General features: G+C 36.8%; 1 protein-coding gene, 1 non-coding gene and 1 pseudogene across 2 annotated transcripts in view; 2 read left to right on the forward strand and 1 right to left on the reverse strand.

The window, feature by feature from the left end:
- The window catches only part of MID1 (midline 1), a 546,989-nt gene that overhangs the window by 40,307 nt on the left and 499,414 nt on the right, over positions 1 to 7,268 (forward strand). The gene's annotated exons all lie outside the window — the stretch shown is intronic.
- The window catches only part of LOC102897735, a 10,422-nt pseudogene continuing 5,562 nt past the window's right edge, over positions 2,409 to 7,268 (reverse strand).
- Positions 4,206 to 4,324, forward strand: LOC112472288. The gene has a single exon (XR_003043610.1). It is a non-coding gene; the product is annotated as a 5S ribosomal RNA (ribosomal RNA).

Genomic DNA, 7,268 nt, shown 5'->3' on the forward strand with positions numbered 1-7,268 from the left:
GCTATTGGATAAACCCTAAATATAGCCTGGCATTTGGGTCGTCTCCAAAAACCTACTCCCATCTGCTTTCCCTCATCTCCAGCTGCTCCCTTGTGTTCCTGCTCAAATGCATTGAGTTTTTTCATGATGCCCTGTTCACTTCTGCTTTCTAGTTTTACTCGCAGTGTTCCATTCCCCTCTTTCCTTCTCTCCCTTCCAAATGCATCATCTATTCTTTCTCTTTTGAATTGAAATAATTACTTTAACAGACATTAAATTCATATATATATATATATACACACATATATGTAAATTTAGATCTGTCTTTTCTCATTTCCATACCATACCTTTTTATTATAGTAACTTTATTATATATTTTAAAACATCATTGAGCACTTCTTTCTTCATTATTACGTTTCTAAATTTTCTTGCAATTTTCATAAAACTTTACAATCATTCTCACCTAATTCAACATCCTGCCTCCCTGCCAAAAAAAAAAAAAAAAAGTCCCACAATCTGAATAAGTTTGCTTGTGATCTTATAGAAATAGTATTAAACCAGTAGGTTGGCCTTTTCATGACCTTAAGCCTTCTAGGAAAGGAACCTTCTAGGAAAGGATCTTCTCTCTTTAGAAGATCTTGTTTTAATTCTTTTAATATAATTTTGTAGTTTTCTTCATGTAGGTTCTGTACCTTCTTTTAAAAATATATTTTCAAGTATTTTGGAGTGTTTCTTGCTATTATGATTTTCTTTTAATTTCCAGTTTAATTGGTATTTTAAAATATGTTGTTTCTTAAAGTAATAAAACTATTATCTTAGAGTACTTTTACTTTTACAGAAAAGGTACAAAGGTAGCACAAAGAGTTCTCATATACTACACATCCAGTTTCTGGTATTAATATCTTATATTAGTACGATATATCTGTCAAAGCTAATGAACCAGCATCGAAACATGATTAACTAAAGCCCATTATTTATTCGGATTTTTAAAGTTTTTACCTAATGTCCTTTTTCTGTCTCAGGATCTCATCCAGGAAACATTACATTTAGTTGTGATGTCTCTTTAGCATCCTCTTGGCTATGACAGTTTCTCAGACATTCCTTGTATTTGATAACCTTGACAGTCTTGAGGAAGACTGGTCAGGTGTCTTATAGGATGCCTATTACTGGAATTTGTCTGATTTTTTTTCTAATAATTAGACTGGGTTTGTGGGTTAATGAGAGGAAGACCACAGAGATATAGTTTTATTCTCATCACGTTATATCGACAGTACATACCCACATGATCTGTCTACCAACATGACTTATTACTGTTGACCTTGATCACGTGGCTGAGGTCGCATATTGTCAGCTTTCTCCACTCTAAAGTTACCGCTTCTTTCCTCTTTCCATACTACATTCTTTGGAAAGAAGTCGCTAAGCACAGATCAGATTCAAGGAATGGGGAATTATCTTCCTCCTTGAGGGCAGATTATCTACATGAATTATTTAGAATTCTTCTGCATGGAAATTATGTCTGGTCTTTTCCATTATTTATTCAATTATTTGTTTATGCCAGTATGGACTCATGTATAATTATTTTAAACTTAGGCTTATAATCCCAAATGGCTTGATTTATTTTGTTGCTCAAATCATTCTAGGCTCATTTTGTATATTTTCTGCCCCAGCCCTATACTTAGCTATTTCTCTATGGCTCCCTGGTTCCTTTTATTGGAGAATGGCATTACAAAGCAAGGCCTGGGATAAGTGGGCTTGTTGCTACCAGGCCCTCTCTCTTGGCAGAGGAAGGAAATAAATGTTTGTAAATTAAGCTATGTATATGCACATATCTATAAATATTTCAATATGTGAACATTTGCACCTGCATTAAGCTGAACACGAAAAGTTGGTTTTGGGCAGCATCTATTCAATTTTTAAAATGGACATGTATTTTTACCCAATACTCACAATCTGGAGAGTTGATTTTATAGAAGTAAAACCATCAGTAGATAACCATATATGTTACAGGAGTGTTTATTGCAGCATTATTTATAGAAGCAAATTTCTAGAAATATCTGAGATGTCTTTAAAAATGGGAACAGTTGAATAAATTATTATATATGCATACTATGAAGCAATATGCAACTATTAAAATATGAGTGTTTTCACGTATCAGTCAGAAGAACATCAATGATTTTTTTTGGTAAATGATAAAAACAAATCAAAATCGTAGAGTAATAGAGTCCTATCTTTGAAGAAAGTTAAAAAGAAATAGGTATATATTATAATGAGCCTAAGAAAGTTGTAGCGAGATATATACCAAACTGTTAACAAAATTGTAGGATTTGGGAAGAGTTAGAATATTACTTTTATTTATATAGCTCAGTATTAATGATTTCCTACAATGATTGTCTTTTTTTTTTTTTTTTACATAGAAAACTTTTAATTTACTATACATATTTAAATTTTAGGAAGTTGCTGGGTAGATGCACTTCCTTCTGTAGTTTAGTTTCATCTTCAGTTACCTATTTCCAAGACCTTGCCAATAACTCATCCCATATTGTAAACTGCGCTCTTAAGTGAACAGAGAAAAAGACACCCTGGAATCTTCATACAAGACTCGACTGGGTGACTTGAAGATTGTGAACTGCTGATACTTCATGCTGGAAACAAATACTCGTTCTTGGAATAAGAGGGCCCTCACTCACATCAATGAAGTCGCCAAATCTGTAAAGCTTGACAGTTCTCTCGGGGTTCTGAGATATTTTCTGTACTATGAAATCTATTTTATACTTGTGTCGAAATATTTCTAATGCTACTTTTGCATCAACTTCCAGAGTTTCAAATGGAAAATCTTTATAAATTACAAGCATCGTTTGTGAAGGAACATAGGTTCTTTTTTGTTGGCATCCACTAATCAAGTCCCTTATCCAAAACTACATCATAGCAGAAGGCTCCAGCGATTACAGGAACTTCTGGAGCTCTGACCAAACTGACCACATACTCATCTTTGAATGTGCTCTGTCACACAGCCTGTCGTCATGGTACGAGAATGCCAATAAGCCTTCTTAATGTCTTCTGGATTACGATTTTTGAAAGTAAGAAATTTAATTTCACAGAATTTGGTCAGAGGCTTATAGATGTCCCGTGGCTGCCTGTCCACAAGAGCCAGTATGGACTTCCTACGGTACCACTCACCTGCGTGGCATGACCATAAGATGTTGAAATGTTTTTATTCATCACAAACCTAGTGCCAGGGTCAGTTTTCCAAATGTGTTTTAACTTCAGTCTTCTCAGTTCGGTCAGTCAGTGGTCACTGCCTGTTTTTCTTTTTATTAAAGACATCATTCTGCATTTCTATCGGTTCGGTTGGTGACAGCTGAGAAGCTGTTGATGTTGCTATAAATTTCCAGGCAGCCCTGGGGCGGCCCGCAGGAGCCGCGGCCCCCAGAGCCCCTGTCTTATTTTATAGTCTGAGATCTACTGAAATAATTTAAATCGCACGCAGAAAATATGGAGGGATGGATTTGGGCCTGCACTTAAAAAGCGCTTATATTTTACTCCATTTATTTTGTCTACTGTAAGCTCTATGCGTTGCTACAAACTATCTTTGGGGCTATTTTGGGGGGAAACATACATGACGGAACCCATAAGAGACCTTCATTCTTAGAGTTATATAAATCAGTATAGCATTTGAGAACCTTGTTTCTCTGGTAAAAAGACACCTCGTTGTATTCCAATGACAGTTAATGTTTCAATCATATAAGAAAATGTTTATACATATTTTCATATCTCCCTAGTGAATAAAAATCAATATATTTTTGTCAGATTCTTCAATTGATGTACAAGTCCTCCCCTCTTCTCCCAGGTCTGGTCCATCTCATTTTCACTTTTCACCTCTGTGAAATACCGGGGAGCGGGGCGAGGTAGCTAATTCAGCATTTATGAGTTGGTGATCAAGTGTAGCCACATTAGGTGGCTCAGCTAGCATGTTCCCTGCAGCTCCCCGTGGGTCTCGGCAGGGCTGCGGGACAGTGGTGGCAGGAGCGTGATGATTTATTCTCAGGTTGAACATTATTCCTTCTCCCCACCCCGCCGCCGTCTTGATTTTGTCCTTTGAGAAAATGCCAAGTCTTCTCAGCAGTGCAGAGGAAGACAGGCACAATGATGATAAGAAGGTGACACATTTCTTGTAGGAAATAGTCTTCAAACTTCATATAAGTTATTTTATTGAGAAATTAAATGTAGTCTACGGCCATGCCACCCTGAACAAGCCCGATCCCGTCTGATCTCGGAAGCTAAGCAGGGTCGGGCCTGGTTAGTACTTGGATGGGAGACCGCCTAGGAAGACCAGATGCTGCAGGCGTAAAAAATAAAAACTTTTAAAAAAGGAAATGAAATTAAAGATATATGTACAGGTAGAACTTTCATAAAAGCGAAGGGGAATTAGGTGAACTTTTGAGGGATACTCTGCCTCACACCGATGTAGGCTGTGAACGCTTTCCTGGAACCACTCTACTTTCGGACAGAGGGGCAACCCCATACTTTGAATTTGTATTAACAAGTAGCAAATGCTGTATTTATGAAAATGCTAACAAGCGCTTAAGATCAAAAAAAAATTAAATTTCCAATATAACGTCAGTAATCGAGTAACAGTAATGATTTAGGATTAAGGGGGTGTAGTTATAGAATATTTTTCAGAGCTCTTGTAACTAATATTTTAGAGCAAGTCTTTTCTCTGGTGCGGTTTGTTCCGTTCGTCCTCTATAACCATTTAGGTGGAATTTTCGGTATCGTCTCCTTTATGGTGGTGGTGGCTTCTTTAGGCTGCAGATAGCATAGTGGAGTGAAAACCGCCCAGGCGCAGCTGCCGTTAGCTCTGGGGTTCCGTGCAGCCTTGGCCGAGTTATATCCAGCACCTCAGGGACTCGCTTTCTCATTTCTTAAGTGGAGACAAAAACATTGTCTCAGTGATTAAATTAGGTAATATATAAAGTAGCTGGAGTGCCTGCTTAATAAATGACAGTCATTAATATACATATGCAACAATCGTATCGCTCTCTGCTTCTAAAGGGTAAGCCAATGAATGCTACGGTGAAATAGCACATAAACGAGAGGATGAGAAACTGTACAAAGGAAATGAACACATTGGTCTTGAATTTAAATGAATGTTTAATAAAGAATCGAATTCCCTTTAATACATTTAATTATCATAGCCTATTATTACAAAGAAAATGTCGGTATTTAACTCAGCCGTCAAATTTGTCATGGAACCGCATCGTATGATGAATTATTTATAACTATGGTTCAGACTTTTACCAAAACAGAATAGATTTTTTTTTTCTAAAAGATTCAGAGAAAATATATTCTTCTCAACATTAACCATATTTTCTTCAGTCCAATTAAAGTAATTGTTGCCAATTCACAGGAAATTTAGTTTTAAGAAAACATTCGTAATTTTGGGATATCCTTCATTGGAATGCCGTAAAAGCAGAACGCAGATTAGAGAAACACTTTTCAAACCAATGTCTGGAAACCAATGGGATTTTGTTTGGAATTATCTTCCAAACCCCAGTTCTGGAGCTTAACTGGTAATATCAAATGACTTTCCATGTCAATTATTCCTTCTATCCCCTCCTCGTTCCTCTGTTCTGCCAAATGATTTCCCCCACTCTAACTATGGCATTATTCATTCAACTGAACTCTCATGAACGTGAAGCAGAAGAAAAACTCACACGGTGTCAGAAGTGGAAATATCCGCTCATATTTTTGGTTATGTTTTAATGAGATGTGGACAATACATTGTCGTTCATTCATGTTACTTCCTTTTGGAAGGCCTTATGCACCGCTGACATGCGAAGCCAGCCGTGCCTTCCCAGAGCTGGATATGTTACATCTTTCAAAGAACGGTTACTTGTGCTAATATTTGAGATGAAAGCTCCTTCGTGTGGTGCCCCAGCCCACTCCATTGCTGGTATGAAGCTCCATATTTCAAACATGTCTTGCGTATGACTATCAGGCAGGATAGGCACCCACATAAGCATTTAGAGGAGGAATAAATGGACTAAACTGGATGAAGAGAAGCATAAATGAATTTTGACCTTTTCTAAGCATAAATGAAGAAAAGAATAAATGAATGCTGTTTTGTTTTTCCAAAGGAGATTCTCTGGTTCCTTATGGAGCTATTTCAAAGCCAAAAAAAAAAGGGGCGAGGGAGGGAGATGATGTTCCAACTTTCATATGGTGCGGTATTCCTTTCCTGTCTTTACTTTGTTTTTCTTTTCATCTTGAACTAATAATTCGTTTTTGTTGTATTTTGCCTTATTTTTTTTCGAATTTGCATTTTTAGTATAAGTGACAACACTTATAAAAGCAATCTAATGTATTACTAATATTTGGATTTGGCCCGTCGCAGTCACTGGTGTCTACCAGTTTCCTGTTAGACACGCCCTCCCACCCCCTACCCCGCACAAGCAAATCCCTTCTCTTGTTCTTGCCTTCCCGAAGACCATTGTGTTTCTAGGACTTTCGTCATACTTATTAAATAGTTTGTGACTTTTCACAGTTTTGTTGGCCACCACTCATATTTAAGTCCTTTAAAATAATACTTTTAATCCTATGGCTTGTCTCTTTGCAAATGGATTTATTTTATTTTTTGCTTCATTCGAAATCATGTTATGAGCAAGAGTACAGACAAGTTAGCCAGGTTTGCCATATGTATCATTTCTGAGAAAAGAGAAACTGTTGGATTCAAAGTCTAATTGTTCCCCTGAATTATTAAGGGCTAAAATTACCTATTTAGTTTTGTGAGTCTTCAGTTACTTTCATCTAGCTATATTTATGCTTTCTGTCACTAAATTAATAAAAAGGTAGAAACCAAATTATACAAAGAGAAAAATCAAGGAGAAGGATCTCTCTTCTTCCTCTCGTCCCTTCTTTTTTTGTTGCTGAGGCTTTGTCTGTTTCTTACTAAAGGGCAGAAGAAATCAAGACAAAAATCATTAGCTGCTGTTATAAAGGAGGAGACTCCTGGTTTCTTCAGGAAGGGATGGTGACTCTCTGAAAGGGAGCATCCACTCTCCAGGTCAATATGAATGCTGAAAGTGTGAGAATTATTTTTGCCTTAGGGGTTTGGATCAGTTCTTTTTCTGCTAGGTCATAGAGTAAAAGAATCACTTTTTTAAAATTTAAATTTATTTATTTAAATTAGTTTCCAGTATATAGTACATTGGTTAGACATCTATGTAGTTCATAAAATGATCCCCCCAGTTGCTCCCTCCCTCCCCTGGCCCTCCACCTAGCCAACGTAT

The sequence above is a fragment of the Pteropus alecto genome, unplaced genomic scaffold (genome assembly GCF_000325575.1).
Source record: "Pteropus alecto unplaced genomic scaffold, ASM32557v1 scaffold511, whole genome shotgun sequence".
Lineage (NCBI taxonomy): Eukaryota > Metazoa > Chordata > Mammalia > Chiroptera > Pteropodidae > Pteropus > Pteropus alecto.